The following is a 15,320-nucleotide window of genomic DNA, read 5'->3' on the forward strand; positions in this document are numbered from 1 at the left end:
AACAGTAGGGCAAGTTCCCTGATGCCCTGGCCGAATTTCCCCATGTGGTATAAATGTCACCTTGGATCTCCCCTGAAAAGAGGCTGCCAGCCTGGTCAGCAAAAAATAAATAAATAAAGCATTGTCACTTCATTTACTCAATAAGATAAATGTTCAAATTAACACGGTTGGCAAGTCTTAAGCAAATTAGTAATCTTTGTATGAAGGCAGTTTATTTTTTATTCAGATTATAAAAATGTCCTGGAACTGGTTTCCAGATTCCACAGTATCACTTTATTTCACCCTACAAAAGTGAACAAAGGATTTCGTAGGTTGACCTAACTAAAAAAAAATGCAAACAAGGATATTAATGTTCTTGTCAAGTTATCTGAAATAATTTAATTTTGATGGCAGAAAGAAGAAATAATACAAGATGATAAAATATTACACTGACTCCACAAGACAGTTTTATTATTTGAATAGGAGATAATGAGGAATTAGGCTAAGTTTGGATATTTAAGGTTCTGTATTACGTAATCATTGTGCTGTCATTGAGTATAAGTTAGACACAAGTCCTATGTTTATGTGAACATGAAGGGATGCTTCCATGGTTGTTCCATATGCATAAAATAAAAACTGCATTTTTGTAATAAAATGTATTGCACTGAAAAACCTGGAGAAAATAAAGGCAAATTGATCATATGACAAAAATTGTCAAAAACTCAAAAAAAGAAGTCAGCAAATATCCATTGTCATCAAAATAAATCAACATGGCAATCAGCAGTGTGGTTGTTGAGAAGGGTGATTTTACCAGTCCTGTGGTGGTTCAAAGTCCCAGGAACATTGGGAGAATTAGTGCAAGCCATGTACAAAGACCCAATGACTAAAGTACAAACAGTGTTCAGTCTCACCGAGGGGTTCCCCATGGGAGTGGGTGTGCATCTGGGTTCTGCCCTGAGCCTACTGCTGTTCATATTTGTGATGGACTACATTAGCAAGCAGGTCAGAGAGGACAGAGGAACAAACTTGTTGTATGCAGATGATGTGGCATTGCAGGCAGACTGAGCAAAAACTTCAGCAAAGGACAGGGGAATGGAATGCAAGACTGAAGGCACATGGGAAGAAACTGAGTACAGATAGGACAGTTGCCATGGCAACAAATGGGGGGAATCAGAAGAAGTTGAGGATTGAGATAGAAAGAGAAAATAGTGGAGCAGTTTAACAGCTTCAGGTATCTAAGAGGGGTGGTTGAGGAGAAGGGAATCCTAAATGAGGAGGTCAAAGCTAATATCAGAGGGGCTGCAGCCAACTAGCACAGAGTGTCAAGTGTAGTGTATGCCAGAAGAATTCCAAAGAAGTTAAAAAGCAAGGTGCACAAAACAGTGGTGTAACCAGTACTACTGTATGGTACAGAGACCTACACAGTAAAGGCAGAGCAGTTGAAGAAGCTAATGGTGATGGAGATAAAGTGCCAGAGATGGGTGGTAGGATGCACACTGTGGGGCAGATGAAGTGCCTGAGATGGGTGGTAGGATGCACACTGTGGGACAGATGAAGTGCCAGAGATGGGTGGTAGGATGCACACTGTGGGACAGATGAAGTGCCTGAGATGGGTGGTAGGATGCACACTGTGGGACAGATGGAGTGCCTGAGATGGGTGGTAGGATGCACACTGTGGAGCAGATGAAGTGCCTGAGATGGGTGGTAGGATGCACACTGTGGGACAGATGGAGTGCCTGAGATGGGTGGTAGGATGCACACTGTGGGGCAGATGGAGTGCCTGAGATGGGTGGTAGGATGCACACTGTGGGACAGATGAAGTGCCTGAGATGGGTGGTAGGATGCACACTGTGGGACAGATGGAGTGCCTGAGATGGGTGGTAGGATGCACACTGTGGGGCAGATGAAGTGCCTGAGATGGGTGGTAGGATGCACACTGTGGGACAGATGGAGTGCCTGAGATGGGTGGTAGGATGCACACTGTGGGGCAGATGAAGTGCCTGAGATGGGTGGTAGGATGCACACTGTGGGGCAGATGAAGTGCCAGAGATGGGTGGTAGGATGCACACTGTGGGACAGATGAAGAAAGGAGGACGTAAGAGCAGAAGTCAAAGTAGCTCCAATTGCTGAAAAAGTCAAAGGGAACAGAGTACCGTGGTTCAGGCACATGTGTAGGAAACCAGAAGACAATCTGGTGAAGAAGATTTGGGACAGACAGGATGAAGTCAAGAGGAAACAAGGTCATCCAACAAAGAGCTGGATGGACTGTGTGAGAGAAGACCTGGGTCAGTCAGACATGAGTATCGAAGAAAGTAGGAGAGTAACACTAAACAGAGAGAGATGGCGACAGTTAACACGACACCCTGACCTCATCTAGAAAATGGGAAAAAGGGGGTTGATGATGATGATGATGAATGAATTAACAGTCTGGTTGCATGTGAGAAAGTCATGGAAGAGGATTATGTTCCAGAAAATGTACTTTGGCAGAAATTGGTGAATTTGTCCCTTGGAAAGAGTCACTGATGATTTTCAAGCATTAACATGAGTTATTTGATAAATATGTAACTTTGCCTAACAGATAGGAGGCAAAATTGCCAGAGCAATGAACTTGAGTTCCGTTCCCACTGAGCAGTTGCAAATATGATGTTTGCAGCAGAATCTATTCAGTGTGACAAAGAAATAATGAAAGATAAAATGGTAGACAAAGAGAGAGAGTTTTATGGTAAATGAATTACTGGAATTTGTGAGAAGGCAGGAGGAAGTGAATGTGTAAAATATATATAGAATACACTGGCAGAATACACTAAGTTGCCTGCAGCTCATTTCAAAATTAAGAGGGCCAACAGCTGGAATGATAAGAGATGCACTGGCAAGATCTGAGTCTTATACAGTAAAGGATTACATGTTGACTTTGCTATGTCATCAAATAAATTCTACCAGACCAATGAGAAGAGAATGTGTTATTACAATGACTGCAACTTGCAGACACATAAGAGAAAAGAGCAATCTGCACTTTCAGTGAAGGTATGTCAAGTGCAGAGGCAGATGTTTTGAAAGTCACATTAATCAATTCTGAGAGTGTATTTCCCTGTAGATTTAAAACGTTTGATGATGCTCAGAAAGTATCTAAAATCACAAGAGGATATGACCCACAAGGAACGAGGGACATGTTGCAAATGTAAATACCAAAGATGGAGACGGGCTTCTACCTCAGAGTCAGCTATTACAGATGATCAAGCTTCTAGTTGTCTGTCAACATTATGAAGCTCTGTGAATCAGGGCCTTTTCTGATTTTGAAGTCCAGGCTAGTGCAAAAACAAGCATCATCACAAACTGCTAAACATCCCATGAGATAATAGTTTGTGCACTTGTGAATAAGGCATGGACTGAGGACTTGGAAGGCAGTGATGTCTGACTTCACTTTAATTTATTAAAATTCATTATAGCCAAGTGCTCCTCCAGGCATTTCTGCAGTTACTGCATACTCAGCTTCTAGGCATCAAGTATTGCTTGTTCATATTATAATTCTAAAAGCATGCTGCATACAAGGTATAAGAATATTTTTTCTTGAAGCATATATGATGGAAAGCACAAATGTATTGATGTTTGACCTCTGTCAATGAGTATTTGTTTGAACCGTAAGGTGATAACTTCATTTTTAAAGGCTTAAGCCACACCCATTGGGAGTTAAAGGTTCACACATAAAAGAGCTGCACCGGAGGGAATGAGTTAAAAAGGGAGATGTTAACATTTTGATCAATATGAGATTATTTCAATGCAATGGTCAATATATTGAAGGCAAGCACAATGTATAAACATGTTGCGTATACATCTGAGATGGAGTCAGGGGGCAAATCAGACTATGTGTTAGTTACTGGCAAATAACTGATTACTAGTTGAAGGGTTCTGATAGAATAAGAACAGTGTGTGTATGATAAGGCAATAGGATTTCTTTCCTTTAAGTAGGACTCTTTTTTGCACTAAAGACTTTATTAATGTTGAAATAAAGCTTAAAATGCCAGTGGCTAGTATAAGCAACAATTTACTTCCTCATTTCTTTACTGAAAAATTGTTTTGGTGAGTAAAATATATGTGACAAAATGAAAAGTTTAAACAGTGCAAATGTAAAATACTTAATGGAATAATGCAATATATTAATATTATGCTTAAAGGAAAAACTGGCAGCATTAGGGGGAATAGAGATGATGCATTAGTTGGACATTTGGTAGCATATTCAGGAGGCTGCACCTCATTTATAGTAGTTTAATTTCAGGACTCATTGCACCTATCTGTGGCACAGAGAACTAAAACCTCGGCTGTGACCCAGATGAACCAGGACTGACTAATGACCTGGCTGCTGGAAAAGCTAAAGGGGGAAAGGAGGAGAGTGGAAGGATGGCACAGACTCTCCAATCTAGGAGAAATAAAAGCTGCTTGGCACACAGTTGTACTGACACCCAGTAGTTGCTGATGTTACTGTAACTCTCTCTACAGCATTTGGGCTATTTCAGGGAATGCAGAGTGAGCAGTTCATGCTGATGCCGGAGTCTGTTATGTGCAGTAATGAGTGTGTTTGGAAGGCTAGTACTGTGACCAACATGTTAGCTGCCACGGAGAACTTAGGGCTAATAAAAAAACCCTGCCAACTACCTGAATGATGGTCTCCTGAAAATGTCTGTCCTTGAAGGGGAATGAATAGGCTGATAAAGTCATGAGGAGGTGGGAAGCAGTGAAAGTAAACTGTATATAAAAAGTGCACGTTAAGTCTAAGATGGAATCTTCGCTCCCATAAATCCTACTTGAAGAATGTAGTGTATATATATATATATATATATATATATATATTTATAATAACTGCCCAAAATTGGCGTTCAGCTAATTGGCTAATAGTCAAATTCCCTTTCCATTACAAAGCTGTATTTGATTAAAAAAAAAGAAAACACAGGATCATAACTTTGGTGGTTACCAACTTTACTACAAAATTTCATCATAGAATTTTCTTAACTTATCTTTTGGAAAAACACTAAGAATTTTTAAGTATTACTGCATGGTGATTTCCAGTGCAGAATGAAATGAAATGTGCTCTTTTGAATTAAAAAAAACATAGGAATTGATTTGAGAAATGACAACTACGTTAGCTATGATATGGTTGGAAGAAATATTTAAACCACTGGAGTTAAAAATACTAAAACCTGTATGCTGGCCAGACTGTGTAGTATTGGAGGTTTCATCAGTATTTCTGCTGACCTGGATGTAACTAGTAGCCCATGTGCTGCAGGTTCACTCAGTGGCACAGTCAAGACGATTCAGTAAGTGAGCCCCATGTTGGGGACCCTGTGGGCGTTATGAGAGTCAGATATAGTAATTATGAATGTATGTAGTAGTACATTCATGTAAAAGGATGTACTAATGGTATGCACCGTCATTATACATTCCATTTTTGGGGTTACAGAAGAGATAGAAGGTAACACAACAAAGACACTAAAGCACAGATGTCCATACTTCTATCTCCAAATGGTAAACAAATGAACATAACAAAAATTACTAGTCCAAGAACGCCAGTTAAATAATGCACCAAACTATTAAAAAAAATGCAAAAAAGAAAAGAATGGCAGGACACTGCTTGGTTAACTCCTTCTTTTATTAGAAGTAACAGGATGTTTAAAAGCTGCGTTCTTATTAATGGACGGACAGGCTTTACATAAGCCACAGGGAACACTGCCTGGGCTATCCTTAAATGAATTAGATGTAGTAAAGGCCCTTTCAGTACAAAGGATGTCCTTCAAATTCTTATTTCTCTTGTATCCAAAACTGGGTCTGGTTCCTATTAGGCTCTTTAACTTATTGTCACTTCTTAAGATGTTCCAGTTGTTAAAAACTATATTTTTTATATCTTTAGTATTACTACTATAGGTGACAAACAATTTAGGTTCCCTTTTTGTATATCTCTGTGGAACTTTGGTCTTAGCTTCAGCATGCTCTTGTCTGATCCATGGTTTATATTTACTATCCCTTTTCTGCCTACTGTCATTAATGACCTCACAGATCATGCCCTCATTGTATCCCCTGTCCAATAAACATTGCTTCATTGTTACTGGAAAGGTTTACCACTTTAAGGCAAGGGCTACTTGTAGGACTAGTCATATAGTTTATCTGGCTACATGTGAACAGTGCACAGCATATTATGTTGGGAAGACCAATAATATGTTTAAGATCAGAATTTTACAGCATCTTTCCAATATTAGAAATAAAAATGTGCACAATGCTCTTTATAGGCACATTGAACAGCACTCCACACACACTTTCAGCTTCAGGGCTGTGGTTAACGTAAAGTTAAATAATAGGGGAGGGGATATAAGGTTGTTGACAGAATCCCTTGAATCTAAATGGATTTTGGAGCTGAGGGCTCATAGGAGCCCAGGGTTAAATGACATGGTTCCTTTGAAACCTGCCCTACAAAAAAGGCGGGTAGTTTATTGATTGCTGATTGGTTGGCTTTTAGTTTAAATTAATGTCAATGTTTGTCTTTTTTATCTGATGAAGGGTATCACACCCGAAAGCACTTATCCTTGGCTGTTTTGGCTGTTTTAATAAAGAAGGAGTTACTCCAGCAGTGTCCTGCCATTCTTTTCTTTTTTGGATTTTGCTGTTTGCTGTTTGGTGGGACTCTAGTCATAGCACAGAACTTCTTTGGACTTTGGATATTAAAAAAAATAAAAAGGAATAGTTATAAGGCTACATTTATCTTTCAAATCCTGTCTAGGATGCAATTTGGCATAGTGATTGGGAAATCAGCCACTGAAACAGAATTTACAATGCAGACTAGCAGTTTGTTTAGTGAAGATGCAGAAATGGCATATTGACAATACTGCTCAACAGTGTGGATAAAAGGGCAAGATTAAGACCACAGCAGAAATGTCTACTGAGATTCACTGAATTAGAAAAGCCCAGTAAAATACATTACTTGATGAACCACAAGAAATATGAATATACGCCAGTGCATTACCTTAACAATAAATGGAATTTCTGCTATATACTGGAAATGAAAGTATAAATTTCAAAGTGCTGCCTTCTGCATAAAAAAGCACTTTTATTTCTTAGAGACATCCAGCATACATAATATAGCCTAGCATATAGCACATCAGCATCCATGCTTACAATAAATGTAAGTCTGTTCCCCCTCACAGATGATGTATAAATGTATTATACACCTTGTCATACCTTGTGCCATGCCTGGCATGATTGTCTATAGGCCGATGTGTTTTGGCCTGACAGTTCTACAGTAGTGCTGAGCCCCAGTAGGTCACAAGATAAGGGGTGCAGTACTCTAAAATTGACAAAGAAAGATGTCACATGCTGGCTCCAGTTTACTATTGAAATCTCATCATGCATATGATCGAATGGCATGTGGCTGAAAGGCACTTTTCAAAGAGGCACAATGCCAAACTGGACTATTGCAAAGTGACACTACTGAATGTGCAGTGCAATTCGGTAGTCTGAGTTCGGTATTGTGAGTGGAGATCTTGGTACAGTGAGGAACAGGGAATTTACCCTTTTCCTCACTGTAGTGCGATCCTGGAGTTGGTATATATAATTTGAAGGGGGGGGGGTGCAGAGGGGCTTGCCCCTCTGCAAAACAATAAAAAACATGTGCCATTGACTTGACAGTATAATGGTAAGTTACACTGCATAGCTTGGGTGACTGACGTCAGCTAAAGCTATGCCGAATTATGTCAAATACTGATGTCTGTGAACTAATTGACGTTGTGTAGGCTTCTGGATTATGGTTCCGATGTTGTATTTCACTTATCAAATGTAGAAAGTGATTTCTGCATTTTAATAGTAAACTGTTGGCTCCATACATAGGGTTTGGGTCAACAGTACTTTCATTTGTTCAGAATTTCACCATCAGTGTACAGCTGTGCCCATAGTCAGAACAAATCCCCATGAAACAAAGTTGTATCATGGTTCTACTTTCCTTTCCTTCTTCTTTACATGGCTGAGTCTTGTTATGTCAGTAGATAAGTAGGGTTGACAAATCTCTTTCCCCAGCTGCAGATTCCAGTTTGCCTCGTGGATCCTAAAGATTCCCAAGACATTTGAGAGATATAATCCATTCACTAAATTCTGAATCTGCCCTATGGTCTTTTAGTGGACTATGTCTGGAACATCTTCAGTGGGACCTGCTCAGGGTATCTTTATAAATGCCCTGGACCACCTGAGTTGGTTCCTCTTCAAGTTTTGCATCTTCTGATGATTAGGTTCATAGGTTCATAGCTGAATACTAGGCCAACTGTCCTAAAGGGCCATTTTCAGCCTAGCCAATAACCCAAGACCAGAATCAAAAACTATACCTTGTACCTATGCAATGAAGACCCCAACCATTATGCCAAACTATTAAGTAAGGGGATGCACAGTAACAAAGTCCCCTGCATGGGGGTGCTGGGGAACTTGACTCCAACTTCAACTAGGGCCATTAACTATTTGTTTTAATTTGTAAGATTCAGCAGATTAGTCTGTCAATAAAACCCACTTCAACAAAACATACCATATTTAAACTCCTCTATAATGGCATGTGTTGATCTCCTCCTCTCCCAAACGAAAAGAATAATCTATTATTTTCTGTCAGAGTACTACAACCTTCGATTCATTGTAGGTACTGGTTCCTATCCTGGATACCTCACATTCAGTGTATGTCAGAGGTCACTCTCTAATGAGGTAAAATTCACTTCATCAAACTACAGATGCCACCTATAGGCATTCCAGCTGGACACCTGCCCAACCTCAGTTCTGTTTTGATATCCTGCCCATGAAAATCTTCAGCAGGTGTGGAGAAAGATGGACTCTTTGGAGAATCCAACACTGACTTTAAATAACATGTGAGCAGAAGTTTCAATGTATTCATACAGGAACTGGATATCATGCACTAGTGACCCCAGTATAGTTCTTCCATAACACCTTCTAGTGAACATTCCAGGACAGAGGTCATAGACATTCTCCAAGTTCACAAAACAATAGGAGGCTGTATTAATAAACAGCAACTTTTACAACATTAAATAAAAATATGGTCCATGGCCTGGATGCATGCCTCGCAACTTTCTAGAATTCCTCAGAATGTCTAGATTTTTGCTTCATATTTTTGGCCTGTTACTTAAGAACTTTGTGGATTTCTGGCAAAACACCGAGGACTGAAGTCACTAAATCATGACAGACATTTGAAATGGAGACTTCATATCCTTCAAAAGTGCATGTTAATGGAAAACCTGTTATTCTAACAACTTACTAAGTTTACAAGTGATATTTCAAATTTGTTGCTGATTTGGGCCCTTTGCCTCACCATTAGTTTTGTTTTTGTCTGGAATTCTTGTCCTAAGAGGTTGAGAGGTATGCCTGGATAGAATCAGTATTATCTCTGCTGTCAGGTGTTTGAATGCTGTTTGAAGCATCTTATCCAGTACTCTGACAGTGGTAAGGTGTTTGAGCTCCCTCTAGATGGAATATACCATCTTCTCCCTTTTTAACGCTATGTTAATAGAGTTACAGTCCAGAAGTATACTTACTGCTTTCGTTGTAACATTACTGAGGCACATTAGCCATGCTAGCAAAAGCTTTTCTGGTCCTGTCAATGTCTTGAGTTTAGTCTCATCCATATCTGTAGTTGTAACACTTTAGAGACATCTGGACACTGGAGTAACTTCGGGTACAGTGACTCACTCCAACCCACCAAGGATTTCAGACACTGTCAGGACATGTCTACCAGGATAAGGAATTATTATTATTTTTTTGCATTACGTTTGTAACCTGTGCAGTGAAAACTATTAAGTCTCCCCTTTATCAGTCATTACTCTGCCCAATCTAGGCAACCACATGTGTGTTTGTGGTTTTGCTGACATCCTGACAATGAGGGCTTGTTCTTTTTATGGCCTTACCCTGCTCCTGGCAATGATGTGAGCAATTGTTTGACCACAAGGGCCACCTATATCTCCTTGCCCATGTGTGCAGCCCACCCACATGCACTGACAGGGGCTAACATCACTGGCTTGGATGATTACACTTTCATCTTCCTGGCACCAGCTGCCTGGATGGCCTTCATTTTTCAACTGAGATTATGTCATCAGTGCAGTGATATATGTCAGATAGGAACCATTGCCCCTCCAGAATGGGCACACCCCATCTTATTTGTCTGTGCTAACAAGCTCCTGAGCCACAAGATGATGTCAGGTCACCTGGACTGTAATCCGAGCATTATCCCTCAATGCTACAGGTGCAGACTAGCCAAGAGGACCTTCAAATTGTACCTTCCATCACCCAACAATATCTCCAGTAGCAAGCAATGCCTCTCTGCCTTTGTTCCTTCCATCACCCAACAATGCCCTCAGTACGAAACAATGCCTCCCTGCCTTCGCATAGAAGAGCTTGGATTTACAGCTTCCATTTCAGATTTACCATGTAGTGTTGTAGAACCTGCCTGAGAGCATCCAGTAGTCTGTGTTTATGACATTACCAAACTCATCCCCTGCCCAAGCTTTCACTTCAGCAGCTGTTGTAACATTGGCTTCCTTGTCTAAATTATCTCTTAAATGAACTAGGACAGCCCTCTGTGAATATTGCACTGACCACTTTTTTCGACTTGAGAGTATCTCCCACCACTTATTTCTGCAAGAGGATTCTAGGTTTACCACAATGGCAGGCAATGGACAGCATCTGGTCATAGTACTTTGATACCACCTCAGTGACCAAGATACTGTATATGACTCATTTGGATACAACTCTCCGTGCCTCACTTAGAAGGAAGGTAAAATTGCATGGATGAAAGCTGTAGTATTACATTAATTCAGAATGTAAATATATGCTTTGTGAGGCTTAGCAACAAAAATACATAATACTTTGAAAATTCTGCCAACTGAGATTGAAGATTTTCTCCTTCATACAGAACTATCTGTTTGGAATGTATGCATACACAGCATACAGAATTTTCCCTTTCACACATATGGTGGTGCCAACTAAGCAACTGATTGTGTATGTTTTATTTTCACTTATAGTTTGTTTGTAATGAAATAGGATGTAAAAGAATTGTATTTATCTATAGTATTTATTTTTATTCTTGATATCAGTGATGAATGCAACCTGATAATAGGCTATGCAATAGTACATGTGAACAATTGTGAATAATATGAAATGTGCTGTGTGAGATCAGCTTTCAAATAACCCATGAAAACTGCCAGTAACTTTGATCAATGGATGAGCTGTTAAAAAGAAGATGTGTAAAAATAACTGAGCTGAAATACTGGAAAAATGTGGTGATTGCATCCTCATAATATTGGCATTTTTTCAGTTTTGTCACAATACCCCTATACTATGCATAACAACTGACAATGTTTTTTTTTTTTTTGTTGGGGGGCATTCATTTTCATTTACTAGAATCATAATTCCATTTGTTCTAAAAGCATAAAATAAGATAATTTTTCAGAAACTCTGCCAGAATAAGCAGCACAAATAAAAAAATGAGGGTTATGCTACTCAATGCCAGGAGTTTAAATCGCAAAATACACACGCTCGAAGCACTCCTCAGTATGGAGAACGTCGACATCTGTGCAGTAGCTGAAACCTGGTTCAAGGCTCCACAGAGCACCCCAGCACTACCAGGCTACAACTCATACCACACATTTCAGCCACAGAACATGGACCAAAACACAAAAGGAGGGGGTGTATCCATATTCATCAAGGATACCTACACCTCCAGGTTAGTGGCGCAGCACGATACCTCTGAGATCATCCATGTGCAACTAACATTGGGCAAATCTGCAATGCAAATTGTGGCCTGCTACAGATCACCCTCCATGACCCAGGACCACCACTCCACCTTTCTGGAGACAATGGAAAACATGAAGGTCCTACCGAACACTCTGATATTGGGCGATTTCAATTACCCTACCGTTAACTGGGAAAACTACTCAAGTACAAACTCCCAGGTCCAGCGCTTCCTGGAATTTATCAACTCAAATGCCCTGGCTCAGCTGGTAAATTCCCCTACCAGAGGTGAAAACATATTGGACCTGGTCATCACCAACATGGGCGACAGGTGTTCAGCACCGGAGGTCAACCCATTACTGGTTAGATCAGACCATAAACTAATCACTCTGGATGTCCACACCACACCACCATCCCCAACCAAGGAAACCACAGTGAAACACTTTTCTATAGCAAACTTCATCTTATTTAAGACAGAGGTGGTAAGTTTTACAGCCCCCCACGCTAAAGTGTCCAAGATGCAGGAACCTTTACAGATGCACTCTATGAGCACCTACAAGGATGCATGGATCATGCCATCCCTAGCAAAACCAAGATTCACTCCCCTAAGAGAAGGAAACCAGTCTGGTGGATCCCTGCCATAAACAGGTTATACAATAGAAGTAGGAAACTAGTTCAGAAAAAAAGCAAACCCCAAGAAGGAAAGACATCCCTGATCAGTATCAGTAAGAAACTACGGTCCCTCATAAAATCATCCAAGGCTAACTTTGAAAGAAAAATAGCCAAGGATTCAAAAGATAACCACAAAGCCTTCTTTAGCTATGTCAAGAATCTAAGTGGCAACTCACAGATATGCTCTGAGCTAGTGCAAAATAGCACAAAATATACTGAACCTACTGATATTGCCAACATCCTGGCAGATAGATTCAGTGCAAACTTCACCCCCCTCTCACCCCCAAAAGGGTCCACAACAATACCAGAAAAGTGTAGTGTCCCAGAAATCACAGACACACAGGTGAAAACAGCCCTTTCAAAAGCCAAAAGCACAGCATCAATGGGGCCAGATGGTGTCCCAGGCTGCGTCTTGCACGAACTACAGAGCAAACTAACCCCCCACCTAAACAGACTGTTCAACTTCAGCCTCTCCACAAGCTACGTGCCCATAGAATGGTGCACAGTAACGGTTATTCTGCTCCACAAAGGATGGGCTACAACTGACCCTGGTAACTGTCGCCCCATAAGCCTGACTAGCCTGGTCTGCAAGGCTATGGAGCGCATCATCATGGAACTCATTAACAAAGACACTGGGAACCTCCAAACACTTGACCCGACCCAGTTTGGCTTTGTTAAGGGCAGATCATGCCTACTAAACCTGGTTGACTTCTTCGAGACAGTCACCAAGGCCATAGATGAGGCGAAGGTGGTTCATACAGCCTACCTTGACCATGCCAAGGCTTTTGACACCATTCTCCACTCGGGAATTATAGAAAAACTCACCAGCCTGAACATAATCCCCTATGTCACGAGATGGCTTGCCAACTGGCTTACAGACAGAACTCACACAGTAAGAATAGCGGGCTCCAGGTCCGACTCTAAACCAGTCACAAGTGGTGTCCCACAAGGCTCAGTCCTGGGACCCCTACTGTTTGGCATATACTTCTCAGAAGTACAGGAAAACACAGGAGGACTATGGCTAACCAAGTTCGCTGATGACTGCAAACTGGGAGCCATAACTGACTCTCCGGCTTACACGGACATTCTCCCAAAGGGCCTTACTGAGATAGACACCTGGTGTCAAAGTCATGGTCTCAAGCTAAATGCCAAAAAATGCATAGTCATCCCATTTGGAAAAACAAAACACTCATGAATCACCACATAGGTGGCAGCCCCCTTAATACAGAAGAGATAATAAGAGATCTGGGGACCCAGATAGATAGTAATCTCAATCATATTGCCAAAGTAGTTAGGAAATCCTTCTATGTAGCCCATCTAATTACTAAAGGGTTTGCATCTAGAAATAAAGAGGTTATAGTGCCCCTCTACTCGTCACTCATCAGACCCATCATAGAGTACAATGCCCCATTTAGGATGTACCTCACAAGACACTTTCAACAGCTGGAAAGACCACAAAAGTACCTCACCAAGAGGATTACTGGCCTCAAACATACGTCCTATACAGCCCGACTAGAAAAACCTCAGCTGTACTCAGTGGCATATCGCTTACTCATAGGTGATCTCTGCCTGACTTACAAAGCCATGTCCAACTCAGAATTGATGGACATGCTCCACCTAAAGAAATCCAAGTCACTGCGAGCCACTCACGCCAGTGAGCTAAACATCGCCACAACAATAAATAGAACATGCGGGAGGGATAGATTCCTGTCACAAAGACTCCCCATGCTTTGGAACAAAATTCCTAACTACATTAGGCAGAGTCCCTCACTAACACTCTTCAAGAGAAATCTTGACGAGTGGATGGGTAACAGAAAATACACCCCTGGGATCACTTCATTGGTTCTTCTTGACAGAAGCTCAGTTAATTAATCAATGGGGCGGCGAAAGCTGACACACTCTGGCTAGGCTTATAAATGCCCTCAGACAGATAGGCTAGTACCTACCTATGAATAAAATGCAGTGTCATGCTGAAACAATATGCAGTATATTACTCCGCTATAAACACAATTATTAATTCTGCCAGCATCAATTTGTTTTCCAGCCTGGTCATAGGTTCATAGTTTCATAGTTAAGTACTTGGATAACTGCCCTTGTTGGTGTTTCTAAGCCTTGCCAATTTCCCTTTTGCTGCTTGAATTAACCTATCCCATTTGGTGTTAGACTGCCCTTACCAATCCCATTGTCAATAATTATGTATTATCCCTAGTGAGAAGATCATACCATAAACAATTTGAGGGGACCCATGAGTGGGAGAAAGCATTTGGAAGCTGTATCTGTTCATTACCAGTACAGGAGGCAGTCCTCGCATTATTTTTCTATTACCCATCTATAGATCCAAGTTTCTTTTGAATATGTTTAGGGATAAACTTGTTTTAATGTGGATGCAAAGTCTGTTCCAGAGCAGTGGTATCCTCTGAGTGATATACCTGTCTCTTCAAACTCTTCAGTTGATGTTGCAGAAGAAGTCTAGATGCTTGAACTGAGTATTGCTGATTCCATTTGACTTGCTGATGTGCAGTAGGTCCATCAGTATCAGGTTAGAGGATGCCTCTTAGCAGTCTATAAAATACTGAGTATAGTGACAGGACTTTGAGTTGGTAAATGTAGGGCATATTATTTAGTGCTTGTATCCTTTTGGTAAGGTGTCTCTGTGGGCATTCCAGTTGTTTTATGTGCCTGAACAGATCCATGCCAGTGGGGGCATTACACTCAATGATTTGCTTATTGAAGGATGAATAAATGGGGACAATGATATCTCTAGATCAAGTCACAGTCCATTTGTTTATAAATTGTGCAATGTGGAAGGGCTTTCTTATGACACTGGACACATATTCTTGGAAAATTAAGTCATTGTCCACATAACTTCCCAAATCTAGAACAACTGGGTCAAATGTTAGGAGGTATTATCAATGTGG

At 40.8% G+C, this 15,320-nt stretch overlaps 1 pseudogene; it reads left to right on the plus strand.

The window, feature by feature from the left end:
* The window catches only part of LOC122797834, a 293,822-nt pseudogene that overhangs the window by 123,230 nt on the left and 155,272 nt on the right, over positions 1–15,320 (plus strand).

The sequence above is a fragment of the Protopterus annectens genome, chromosome 3.part1 (assembly GCF_019279795.1).
Source record: "Protopterus annectens isolate FY-2018-M chromosome 3.part1, PAN1.0, whole genome shotgun sequence".
NCBI lineage: Eukaryota > Metazoa > Chordata > Ceratodontiformes > Protopteridae > Protopterus > Protopterus annectens.